The sequence below is a fragment of the Aethalodelphis obliquidens genome, unplaced genomic scaffold (assembly GCF_003676395.1).
Source record: "Aethalodelphis obliquidens isolate GAN/ISIS:26980383/991018 unplaced genomic scaffold, ASM367639v1 scaffold41, whole genome shotgun sequence".
NCBI lineage: Eukaryota > Metazoa > Chordata > Mammalia > Artiodactyla > Delphinidae > Aethalodelphis > Aethalodelphis obliquidens.
In genome coordinates, this window is record NW_020837985.1 from 16819621 (window position 1) to 16832780 (window position 13160).

Consider the following 13160-nt stretch of genomic DNA (forward strand, 5'->3'; position numbering starts at 1 on the left):
CGAAGAGTAGTCCCCGCTCGCCGCAACCAGAGAAAAGCCCGCGTGCAGCAACAAAGGCCCAATGCAGCCAAAAAATTTTAAAATAAATAATAATAAAAAAATAAAATAAAACGCCTGTAATTGTTTTAAAAAAAGACAAAGAAAAAAACTACATGATCATCTCAGCTGATGCAGATAAAGCATTTGACAAAATCACACCCTTTCATGATAAGAACACGCAACAAACCAGGAACAGAAGAGGACTTCCTCAACTTAATAAAGGGCATTTATGAAAAACCCACAGCTAACATCATACTCTATGAATGAAAGACTGAAAGCTTTCCCTCTAAGGTAAGAAATTAGACAAAGATATCCATTTTTGCCACTCCTGTTAAACATTGTACTGGAATTTCTAGCCAGAGTAACTGGGCAAGAAAAAGAAAAGGCATCCAAATTGGAAAGAAGTGAATCTATCACTATTCACAGATGACATGAGATATATACACACCTTTTCCTTCAGTGATGGACTGGAGGGGAGGGTCTGATTGCCTTAGCTTCCTCCCGGGTTGACCAGTGGCCACAGGAGGAGGTGCACCCAGACTGAGACCACCACTGTGACTTCCTACAACAGATCCTAGGAAGTGCTGCAAACCAAAGGTGAGGTGCTCTTACAAAAAGAAAGAAGGAGGGGATAGATGTGGGATGGGCTGAAACAAGAGCTGTTCATTACAATCCACTCCTTGAAAACCTGATATCCACATAAGCACATTTTCTCAAAAAGCAATTTCAAAACTTCCTCTCAAACCATTCCAACATAATGCAATTATTACATAGCTCTAAAACTAGGATTTCAAAGGCGTTTAGAACCCACCTATGATGCAAATGGAGACAAAGACCTACGTTTTAAGTTTCAAAAATAAAATCTGCATGCACTTGAAAATAGCGACTTTCAAACCATCAACTTGCCCAAGAAGTACCACAGCCACGCGGAATCCAGCTGCCGGGCGGCGCTCGCCGGGGCGGGCAGGCCTGGGCCACCCCCGTCGTGGGAAGGACCCGAAATGCACAGGCTGATCGCGGGTGGAGAACAATCCGGTCCCTCGTGCTGCTCTCGCTCTGGCACTGCTCCACGTGCCCGGGGACATCCTTCCGGGGCGCTCCTTGGAGTAGCAGCGAGTCCCAAGCTCTCCCCTCCAGCGGCTGCTTCCAGAGCTTAGCTTACAGAGGTCCACGCTGCCTCGATGTGATTTCTGGTGGTTCCGAAAGCTGGACTTCCAGATGAAGCTCTTCCCGCACCTCGCGCACCGGAACGGCCTCTCTCGGGTGTGGATCCGCTGGTGCTGGGCGAGGAGGGTGCTGTAACTGAAGGGCTTCCCGCACCACTGGCACCCGAAGGGCTTCTCGCCGCTGTGGACACGTGGCCGCACTGTCCGCAGGTGTGCGGCTTCTGGCCCGCGTGCGCGCTGCGGCGCTGCGCCCGGTGCGAGCGCTGGCTGAACGCGCGGCCGCACTCCCGCACGCGTGCGACTTCTCGCCGCTGTGCGTGGCCCGGTGTCTCACAGGCGCGAGAGGTACCGGAAGCTCTTGGCGCACGTTTCGCACGTGCGGGCTCGCTGCCGTTTCATGTTTCTCTCACGGGCCCCAGGGCGCGGGCTGCGGAGAAGTTCGGGTCCCCATTTACCGCCTTTCTGGGCACCTTCTGCTTTGGAGATGGCCCAGTAGGTTCTGTGTGGTTGTCTCTCCCGGAAAAGGAAGTTCTCAAGGCTCCCTAGCCTGCCCTCGTGCCCGGCGGCTTCTCTGCAGACCAGTGTTGGAGGCCCACCCCCTGAGAACCTTCCAGATGCTTCTGGAGGCTCTGAGGCTTGAGTCGTTTTCACCCTCGCCATCACCTGCTTACGCAAAGACCCCCGGCTGGAATCTGCAACGAAGAGAAAGGGCCTGTGTGTTACTCTGTTTGAGAAGGTCCGCCTGGGGCCCCCTCCGTGCCCGGGAGCACGGACTCCACGCGCCAGCCCTCTCCGTGGGGTGTCTCACAGGTGACACCAGGTTCACTGGCTGTGCTCATGTGCTCACCTCCTCCACGGACCTTCCCCTCCTATGTCCCGTTTCCTCCCCACCTTTTTTTTTTTTTGCGGTACGCGGGCCTCTCACTGCTGTGGCCTCTCCCTTTGCGGAGCACAGGCTCCAGACGCGCAGGCTCAGCGGCCATGGCTCACGGGCCCAGCCGCTCCGCAGCATGTGGGATCTTCTCGGACCGGGGCACGAACCCGTGTCCCCCGCATCGGCAGGCGGACTCTCAACCACCGCGCCACCAGGGAAGCCCTCCCCACCTTTTCTGAGTGGAAGCTCATAGCTGACGCTGCCAGCACACTATGCCAGGCCCCCTGCCTCTCTCGGATTCCGGCCTCCTCGCTGCAGCAGACAGCTCTGCAGAGCTCTGACTGCCCGCATCCTCTGGGGTACAGGTGCACCTCAACCCCTCCAGAGCTCCATGCTGCCAGCCCATGCTGTGTGACAGGTACCACCCCGGGGTTGGGAATAGAGGACAAGTATCCCATCTCCCTCGCTCTGATGGACAATCCCAGACGCCTCCTGCAGCCTCTCAGCGGTCACGGTCCTGGAGCTGTCGTGCCCCGCACACTTGCAGTGGCAACTCTATACTGACTTTGCTCTCCTGTCTCCCTGCTCCCTCTCGCCTGCTTCCAAAATTGCTGCCTTCCAGATACACCGTCTGTACCCCAAACTCTCAGCCTCTGTGCTCGGGGGGGCCCAAACTGCGGTGACTGGTACTGGACGGGGGGACTGTGACCAGGCCCCGCTGCTCAGAGGCCCACAAGCCTCTAGTGCAGGGCTGGGGTGAGAGAGCTGGCGCAGCATCAGGAGGCAGGGCCTTTGCGGCGGTAGCTGGAGACGGGGCAGCAGGAGGGGAGCCAGGGTTACGTGGTCGTTCTTGCCCTCTAGCCATGTGGGGCAGTGGTCTTCGGGAGGCCCGTGGGGTCGCCTGTCCTTTGTAAATGTCCTGGACGGCACTGAGGAGAAGGACAGGCTCAGGGCAGCCACCCCCAGGGGAGGCCAAGAGCCAGAGGCCTCCGTAGCTGTTCTAGAGCTTCAGCTCCCCACTGTGGCTGTGCTGACTGTGGGGCACACGCTTAGCCATAAAGCCAAACACCAAGGCTTCTGAAGACACAGGCTGGCCCATCGCCTTGGTGGAGATTAAGGCCCGGAGAGGGGAGGAGCAGGGGGCCCTGGGGCACGGGGTGGGGATGCTTGGCGATGGGTAATCGATCTCGGTGCGCCAGACAGTGAGCAGCTGGCCAGGCTGCTGCTTGACTTGTAGAACCAGGAAAGGCCAAGAGATGGGCAGGGGAAGGCTAAGATGAGCCGCCATGCTGGAGAGCCCAATCCCTCACCCAGATCTGGGCAGTTCTCAGACTGGGGCCCGCTGACGAAGGGGAGGCTGGGTCCCCGTGAGACAAACCTCCTGCAAGTTAGCACAGCAGATACTCTCCTTCCCACAGAGCTGACCACTGGGAAAAGAGGGATGCCCACACCTGGCAGGCTGCTGGATGCAGCATTTGAGCCGACACTGAAAATAGGGCCCCAAAATGCCGTTAGAGTTGGGCATATGGAGGCTGGGTGACAAAAGGGCTGGGGAACCAAGTCACGGACCCACTTGCAGGGCCTCGTCGGGATGGATGCACTTGGCAGCGGGGGGAACCCTCTCATCAGTCTCCGGACCTGAGGGGTAAGAGCCATTACGTCGGGAAGGGCCAAGTGGAAGCCCCAGTGTAGTGGAGTAACTGAGGACATGGAAAGGAGACGTGACCCATGAGACCACCCCCCCCCCCAGCAAACTGGGGGCTGGCGAATAAGCCAGAACTGCAAACAGTCCTGGTTGCTTTGAGCCCCCCCCGCTCCCCCCCACCCCCGGCAAACCAGGGGCCTGCGAATAAGCATTGAGTGCTTTGGGCACTGATCCATGAGATGTCCTCAGTGTAATCAGAATGGTGGGAACGCAAGGAAGTGTCCTTGTGCTACTGCAGTATAATCAGAATGGTGGGAACGCAAGGAAATGTCCTTGTGCTACTTCAGTATAATCAGAATAATGGAAACACAAGGAAATGTCCTTGTGCTGCTTTTGCGCTCAAGGACGAAGCACGGCATGTCTTCAGGGAAGCCCATTGTTGCCTGTATAATCAATAAAAGCATATGTTGCTGCTCTGGCATTTCTGGAATGTTAAGAAAACAAGTCTTAAAATGTAAACCTAGATAATGCTTAAATAAAAGCCACCACGGCAGGACAGATGGCGCTGTTCTGCCTGAGCAGGCGGCAGCCCTCTACTGCTGTGCTTCGGCACAGTTCATCTCGTGGGATGACCTTGCTTTCGGCCCTGTCGTAAGATAAACTACAACACCCCAGAAACTGCCCCCAGCCCCGGCCAAGGTCCTCGACCAGCAGCGGTGCTGTGCGCACACGGCCACCTCAGAGCAGAGGGATGCAGGGACGGCGGCTCCACCACAGCCCCGTTCGGTCCACCTGTGTGGCCCATGAACCACCGGATGGCTCACGCCTGCTGCTGGGAACCCCTGGGAGCTTGCCCAAGTGTAGGCTTGGCTTCAGCTGCTGGGCCAGACGCGGCGCCTGTGATGGGCAGAGCAGCAGCCCCTTGCACTCGGGAAGGGACGCTCAATTTGGCAAATGTGTTCGTCCACAGCGGGCCGGCGGTCACTGTGTTGATGACCTCATGCCAACTGGATGCAGTGAACGAACTGAAGTGTTACATGCTCCAGATACCCTAGAGAGATGCCTGCACGGCAGAGGGTGGGGCAGAACCTACAAAGGGCCAGGGCCACATCGAGTCTATGGCGAGAGGCCCAGGTGACCTCGCCCTCCTCGCTCCGGGAGACATGCCACATGGGGGAGACTGCTCCCACCTGTCGCTGAGTGACCCAGAGGCTGCCAGTGTCGAGCAGGGCCTGGAAGAAAGCCAGGGCTCTGCCTCAGGTCCCGGCTGCGAGGGGACAGGAGCCACGGGACCCTGCGTGGAGTCCCTGGCCAGCTGTGCCACGCAGAGCCCTTAGATTCTGGGCAAGGACACACTTGCCATTTCAAAAGTGGTGTGTGATGTGCCGCTGGCCTCTGCAGAGACCGGACAAGGGACAGAAAATGACCACGTGGTCAGAGCGGCCACCAGCAGACAGGTTACAGGCACATGCATCTAAACAGGCCTGGCAGGTCCAGAAGACATGATTAGTCATGGGAGTGAGGGCCCAGGTCCTCACGTCACTCATCTCTTTGACACTAGCAGCTGTCTCAGCTTGTCCCCGGGGCCTCCCTGGGACCCCAACAACCAGGTGGTCCAGGGCCCACTACCTGCCTGGGTGGGCTCCAAACCTGGCCAGGGATGGGGCCATCTCCCAGGGGCAGAGCTCGGGGCAGGGTGCCTGCTCGCCAGCTCCGAGGTGAGGATGCAGGTGAATCCCAGGGCAAGGTCACACCTGGGGAGAGGCGTGCGATGGACGGTGTACAGATCCATTGTGGGGAAGGCACTCAGGGACCAGGGGACAGGACGGCCTGTCCTGTGCATATCAGCTAGCCTCTGTCCTTGGTCACCAGAGCTTGAACAGGTGAGCCCATGGGAAGAGGAACCCCAGTGCAGGGAGGGGACGTACATAGCTCCCTCTTGTGGAAACCCCTCTAGCTGCTGTCCCCACTGAACGGGTGGCCTGTCAGCAAAGGCTGACTCCTCAGTGTGAAGCCTGCAGGAGACTGACCGGTGCTTGTGGGCAAGTTAATCACACAGGACCTTCCATCCTGGAGGAGACAGTGGCTGGTCCCGACCAACACTGACACCTACTCCAGACACAGGTCTGCCGGAAGCACCTTTGCCAGCACCCTGCTTCTAGGGCCCACCCCGGGTTTCTGAACGTCGAAGCCACAGGTCACAGCTTTAGATCAAGGGATCCATTTTGTGGCAAAGGAGATAAAACAGGAGGTACAGGGCCTCCAAAAACACTGGTCCTCCCATACATGCATCAGTAGAGGCAGCAGCCTGACGCAACCTGGCAAGGTTCTGCTGAGGAATGAGCTGTGGCCCTCCCTGGGGTGCACAGGCACTCAACCAACGGCAGGTGTACGAGGAGCCGGGGCCACCCGCCCTGGGACACACATGCAGCATTTTTGCTTCCGCTTACTAGAACCTTTGGCTCTGCGACAGAGACTGCGTGGCCTGCAAAACCTGAAACACTTTCTGTCCTAGCCCCAGACCTCCAAGGAGGGGAGAAGGGCTAGTGACCGGGTTCAGTCCCCAGTGGCCAATGATTTGATCAATCACACACATGCAGTGGAGCCTCCACAACCACGCAAAGGGGTTCGGAGAGCTTCTGGCTTGGTGACCACGTGGAGGTGCTGGGGAGTGAGCGCGCCTCGAGAGGGTGTGGGAGCTCTGCACCCCTTCCCCAGACCTTGCCCTGTGCCGCTCTTCCACTGGGCTGTTCCTGAGTTGTGTCCTTTATAATAAACCGGTAACTCACCAGTAACTGTTAAGTACAGTGTTTCCTTGAGTTCTGAGCTGTTCTAGCGTATTACTCAAGCCCAGGGGTGGGGTCGTGGGAACCTCCAATCCACAGCTGGTCGAGCAGCACAGGTGCCAGCCTGGCCTTGTGATTGGCACCTGAGGTGGGGGCGGTCTCGTGGGACTGAGCCCTTCACGGGCAGGGTCTGCGCTAACTCCGGGTGGTCAGTGTCAGAACTAAATTGTAGGACACCCAGTTGATGTGCAGAGAGGTGGAGACTGGTTGGTGTGAGGAACCGCCCTACATTTGGTGTTGGAAGCGTTGCTGTGAGAAATAGAGAACAGAAGTTTCTGTTTAACAGCAGGTGGACAGACATGTCCTGATGGTGCGATGGTCACCAGCGGGCCACTACCACACATGGCCAGCAGCCGTTCTTGGAGGCTGGAAGTCTGACCCAACCAACGTTAAATATTCTGGCTTTCACCCCTGTGCCAACGGCATCATTCGGAGCCTGAGACCCACAGTGCAGAGAACCAACCCCACCCCCAACTTTCAGGCCTTGAGCCAAGAGCCTCCCCGCAACTTTGGCCGGTTGGGTTGGGTTTTCGGTTCCTTGCAATTGAGGGTTCTGACTGATAGCTCGTCCCACGGGGACGACCGTGTGACTGTCCTGTCTGACCGTTCACGACACTGGCTGTGTGTACTAAGCATATATACTGAACAATCTGAGGCCCGCGGCACCCCTCATTCACCTGTGCTGGGGTCTCCCACGGTCTCTCCTTCCTGGGACCCCAGCAGGTCCGAGCCCCAGGGCTCCTTTCCTTGCTCCAGCTGGGAGATCAGATCTGGTTTGGATCCTGGAACTCCTGCCCGAGGGGAAATGGGTGAACTGAAGCGCTACGGCACCCTTGGCTTCCCGCCCCAGGGGTAGCGTGGGACTGGGGTTTAGCTGGACCCAGGATGCAGGCTTAGAAACAGGGGGTCTCCCCAGGAGGCTGAGGGGGACAGCAAGCAGGGCAGGGATGTGGGCGCAGCCGAGGTCCACAGCTGTAGGAGAAGTGGGCACTCTAGTCACCCAGCAGCAAAGTGCTGGGAAAGGCCCTGCCCCGGGGATGGGTCCAGAAACCCCACCTGTCCCCTGGGCCTGGGAGCAGAATGTCCTGGCTCTGGTCCTGGAGTCACAGCCAGCCTGACCCCTCTGGGATCCCACCTGTGCTCTGAGTGTGGGCTGGGAGTGGGGAAGAGGGAAGGCGTGGGGCTGAGACACCTCACCCAGGGAGGCCAGGTTGCTCTAAGTCTCCAGCATCACGTCTCTATACAGGGCCCTCTGCCCCGGGTCCAGACGTGCCCCTCCTTCCTGCGTGAAGTGCACAGCCATGTCCCTAAAGGTCAGCAGGCGCTGAAACAACACTGGTGCTGCCCGTGGGGTCACCACCTCAGGACGGGGTGGGGGAATTCAAGGTGGGGGAGGCAGAAGGCTCACTAGCAGGCGTGTGGGACCCCTGGATCCCGTCCCAGGTACCCTGCCTGCCAGGGGACCCCTAATGACAACCCTCAACCCAACATGTCCAGCTGGCCCTACTTCTCTCCACCCTCCATCCCCCAACCTGCTCCCTACAGTCTTCCTTGGTGAGTGTCCCTCCCCAGCCGCAGGGAGGCCCCGGGAGAAAAAAGGGGAGGGACGAGGGACGCCCCAGTGAGTTCCCTCCTCCTGGAGAGGACCTGGGACTCAGGTTCCCAGGTGCGGCGGGCTCCGCGGAAAGATCTTCCGGGTCGCAAGGAGCCCAGGTCCGGGGGGCAGGCGCCCTCACCTGGGGCCCGGCGGCCGGGGAGCTGCCCACCAAGCCGGCTTCCGGTCCCTCCGAGGCGAGGGCAGAGGGCTGCGGAGAGGAGAGCCGGCAGGGGAGGGCGGCGGGCCCGGGGGGTCCGGACCGAGCCCCGGCCCTTCCGCGGCGTCAGCTACGAGGCTAGCCGGGACAGGTGCCTCCCGGGGACGCCGACGCTCTGCGTTGACGTGAGGACCCGGGCGCGCGGGTCAATCCATAATAAAGCAGGGGAGCTGGATGGGCGCCGCGCGGGCAAGCGGGATAAGCCCACCCACCACCACTCCGCCCGGCCTGCCTGGGGCGAGGCTACAGCTCCCGGGCTCCGCGGTTCAGCGGGGTCGGAGCGGCGCCGCGCCGGACTCACCGCCGAAGCCCAAAGCCCGAATCGGGCCGCCCCAGCCGGCGCACGGTGAGCGGGTCGGCTCCCGCCCGGCTCCTCCCCCTCTTTGTCTCTGCAGGCCCGCCCCGCCCCGCCCTCGGACAGGTTCTCAGGCCCCGCCTCCTCCAGGCCCCTTTCCTCCTCCCGGGTTGCTCCACAGGCACCATTCCCTGCAGCCCCTCCGCGCGTGCGCGCCCAGGCCCCGCCTCCTTCGGTTACTTGCGCTGGATCACCTGGGACGCTTGCAGAAGGCACAGGTTTCGGGCCTTTGCCGAGGGAGTTCTGGTTCCGTGGATCTGAATGAACTTGGGAATCAACTTGAGACTCTTTCTAAGGCAGACTTAGGAACCTGTTCCGGACCCTCCTGTTCCTAGGACAGTCCGCATCCCCTCCACCGCCTGGCGGGTGCCGCCCTGGGCTGCGACCTCGGAGGGCCTGATAGTCACACACAGGCACCTCTGTCTCCCAGGATCTGGGCTTGGCATTGACACAGCTCTGTGTGTTTTTTTTTTTTTAATTAATTAATTTATTTATTTTTGGCTGCATTGGGTCTTCGTTGCTGCACACGGGCTTTCTCTAGTTGCGGAGAGCGGGGGCTACTCTTCGTTTCGGTGCGGGGACTTCTCATGGCGGTGGCTTCTCTTTCCTGCCCAGCATGGGCTCTAGGTGCGCGGGCTTCAGTTATTGTGGCTAGCGGGCTCAGTAGTTGTGGCTTGCGGGCTATAGAGCACAGGCTCAGTAAGTTGTAGCGCACGGGCTTAGTTGTTGTGCAGCATGTGAACCCGTGTCCCCTGCATTGGTAGGCGGATTCTTAACCACTGCGCCACCAGGGAAGTCCCACAACTCTGTCTTTAAAAGAAAAAAAAAGCGATTGGTCCAGATACCAGGAAGGTTTGTGGTTGTGACCAACTGGTGTTGGAAAAGTACTGCTTCCAGGTACAAGGAGGATTGGAGCAGTGGAGGTGCTGCTTAGGTGAGAGGAAATACAAATGAGTTACTTAGATCCTTGGCGCGCAACTGATCCAGCATAAGGAAGCGACCGTTGGTAGTAGTGAGGACCATCCCTACTCTTGCTTCTCTTCTGTAGCAATCACGCTGCGGGGACAGAATAGACCCCACAAAAAAATTGGTTGTGATGTGGACTTATGATGCCACACACACACCAAGAAGGTATGAAAAGATTTACTACTTACATAAGGAGGCTTTTCTGGGGACAGCAGGGCAGCCCTCCGAAAATGGCTTGAGAAAGCAAGCAAAGAAGACTAGATAATGAGAGCAGTGTTTGTGTCTTTAGGATTCGGGGGGCATCGGCTGGGCAGAGCCTTGAGGGAATTTTCTGGGGCGATGGTGATGCTCCTTACGTACATCGGGGTTTGAGTGACACAAGGGTCTGCATATGTCAAAGTTCACGCAAGGGTACACATAAGACGTGCATTTCACTGTATAAATTTTACCTAAAAATGTCTCCTCTAACTATATTGAACTCTAGTTAGTTAGTGATCTGCATGCTGAACTATTTAGGAGTGAATTTTACTAATGTCTGCAACTTACTTTGAAATGCACCAAAAAATAAGATGAATGGGTAGACAGAATAGGTATGCAGATGAATAGAATAAATGCATGATAAAGAAATATAGCAAGGCAGTAACAGTAGAAACGGGATGCTGGGTACATGAGTGGTCACTGTACAATTTTTTAAAATAGTTATAATTAAATATGGACATTTTTCACTTATATAATTTTTTACAATTTATTTATTTTATTTTTGGCTGAGTTGGGTCTTTGTTGCTGCGTGCGGGCTTTCTCTAGTTGCGGTGAGCGGGGGCTACTCTTCGTTGCAGTGCGTGGGCTTCTCATTAGAGTGGCTTCTCTTGTTGCAGAGCATGGGCTCTAGTAGGCACGCGGGCTTCAGAGGTTGTGGCTCACAGGCTCAGTAGTTGTGGCGCATGGGCTTAGTTGCTCCATGGCATGTGGGATCTTCGCGGACCAGGGATCGAACCTGTGTCCCCTGCATTGGCAGGTGGATACTTAACCACTGCACCACCAGGAAAGCCCTATATAATTTTTTATTGTACATCTTTATACTCATTAAGTATAACTTATGGGTTTTTTTGTTTGTTTTGGGTTTTTTTTGTTTGTTTTTGTTTTTGTTTGCGGTACGCGGACCTCTCACTGTTGTGGCCTCTCCCGTTGCGGAGCACAGGCTCCGGACGCGCAGGCTCAGCGGCCATGGCTCACGGGCCCAGCCGCTCCGCAGCGTGTGGGATCTTCCCAGACCGGGGCACGAACCCGTGTCCCCTGCATCGGCAGGTGCTCTCAACCACTGCGCCACCAGTGAAGCCCTATGTTTTGTTTTTTTAACTTCAACTTTTTATTTTGAAATAATTTTAGACTCACAAGAATTTGCAAAGTACTACAGAGAGGTCCCATGTTCTTTTCATTCAGCTTTTCCAAAAAAAAAACCATCTTACATTGTCAAAACCAGGAAACTGAGGATGGTATTAACTCATGTACAGACCTTAACCGGTTTCATCAGTTTTGCACGCACTCTTTATTTTGGGAGGGGGTGTGTAGTTTTTTGAAATTTTGTCACATGTATGGTTTCTTGTAACCACCACCATAATCAGGACACAGCCCTGCTCCATCACCACAAAGAAACGCCCTTACGGTGCTTCTGCATAGTCACACCTCCCCACAACTCTAACTCCTGGGAACCAGCCTGGTTCTACGATGTCATCACCGCAAGAGTGTCGTATAACTGGAACCATACAGTATGCAGCGTTTTGAGACTGGCTTTTGCACTCAGTATAATGCCCTGTAATCCGCCCACGTTGCATCAAAAGTTTGTTCCTTTTGGTTGCAGAGTTGTTTCCCACGGTGTGGATGGACCTGGGTTTGTTTGTTCATTCACCTGTTGAAAGACAGTTGGCAGCTGTGAATAAAGCTGCTATGAACATTCAGGTGCAGGCTTTTGTGTGAACATACCTTTTTTTATTTTTGTAGGATAAATACCCAATAAATGCAATTGCTGGGTCATGTGGCAAGTATATGATTAACTTCACAATAAACTGCCTAACTCTTTTCTAGAATTCTTTTTTATGTTCCCACCAGCAACGTAGGAGTGATCCACTCCCTTACCAGCATTTAGTGTTGTCACTATTTGTATTTAATTTTAGCCATTCTGAGAGATGTGTTCTGATAGATATTTCATTATGGGTTTAACTTGCATTTCCCTTTATGGCTAATGATGTTGAGTATCTTTTAATGTGCTTATTTGCCATCTGTATATATATATTTTGGTGAACTGTGTGTTCAAATCTTTTATCCATTTTCTGATTGAATTATTTGTTTTCTTACTATTTAGAGAATTCTTCATATATTCCAGATACAAATACGTTGTCAGATATGTGATTTGCAAATATTTTCTCCCAGTCTGCAGCTTGCCTTTTCATCCCCTTAAGAGAATTTTTAAAAAATACATTTATTTATTTATTTTGGCTGTGCCGGGTCTTAGCTGCAGCATGTGTGATCTTTAGTTGCGGCATGTGGACTTCTTAGTTGTGGCAATGCAGGATTGAACCTGGGCCCCCTGCGTTAGGAGCGTGGAGTCTTACCCACTGGACCACCAAGGAAGTCCCCTCTTAAGAGAATTTTTTGAAGACCACAAAGATCTGTGGGTTGTGCAGGGGAAGTTGAGCAGTGGAGGCACTTAGCTATGAAAAAAGATAAATTAACTAATGGGTCAGATCTTTCTTGCTGTTCTTCCCGTTCCAATCTATGATTCCAGCAGTACTCAGGAATTAGTGCAGTACTTGCAATAGTGGCTGAGAAATATTTTGTAATATTAATTCACACTTCTCTTGAATTCGCATATAGGTTGGTCTAGATGAAACACTCATTTAACTTAAGGAAAGGACTGAAAAAAAGAAACTTACCATTTTAGGCATTGATTTAAAAAATTACCGAGGGCAAGTAGGTGCTACTGGCACTGACATGGTTAGAGACGGTAAAGCTGTGTCGAAGTCAGGCTTTTGGCAAAAAATCTAGAAGCATTTTTTTCTGTTATGTGTCATGTCACTGGGAGACCTGACCTCAGTTGTGCTGATCATGATAACATTCTCTGGAACAATCAAAAGATTATATGCAAGATTTTCTGGATTCGCCCAAAGATGAAACATCTTGGAAAAACATGTCACATATGACCTTGTAGCTGCCCTTGGACATGTGATGGGAATGCTAAGTGCTTTAAAGAAAGTAGATTTAATTTAGATTCTAGAAGAACCTAAAATGTTAAGCAAAACAACGTAACGTTCTCAAAGAGCAAATCTTGGTCTTGAGTAGAAGATGAAATTTCTCCTGACTTTGCGCCACCCACAGGTATTTGAGAGGGACTGCTGCTTATTAATAATGCTGACAAAAGTTTAACAACAAAAAAATACAAGTTTGGCTGTTTTACTTTT

At 54.4% G+C, this 13160-nt stretch overlaps 1 long non-coding RNA gene across 1 annotated transcript; it reads right to left on the minus strand.

The window, feature by feature from the left end:
- Positions 1-433: 433 nt before the first annotated feature.
- Positions 434-9279, minus strand: LOC113633774 (uncharacterized). Its single transcript, XR_003438323.1, has 4 exons — positions 8307-9279; positions 7768-7877; positions 7248-7361; positions 434-1897 (listed from the first exon to the last, which is right to left on the minus strand). It is a non-coding gene; the product is annotated as an uncharacterized LOC113633774 (long non-coding RNA).
- Positions 9280-13160: the final 3881 nt, after the last annotated feature.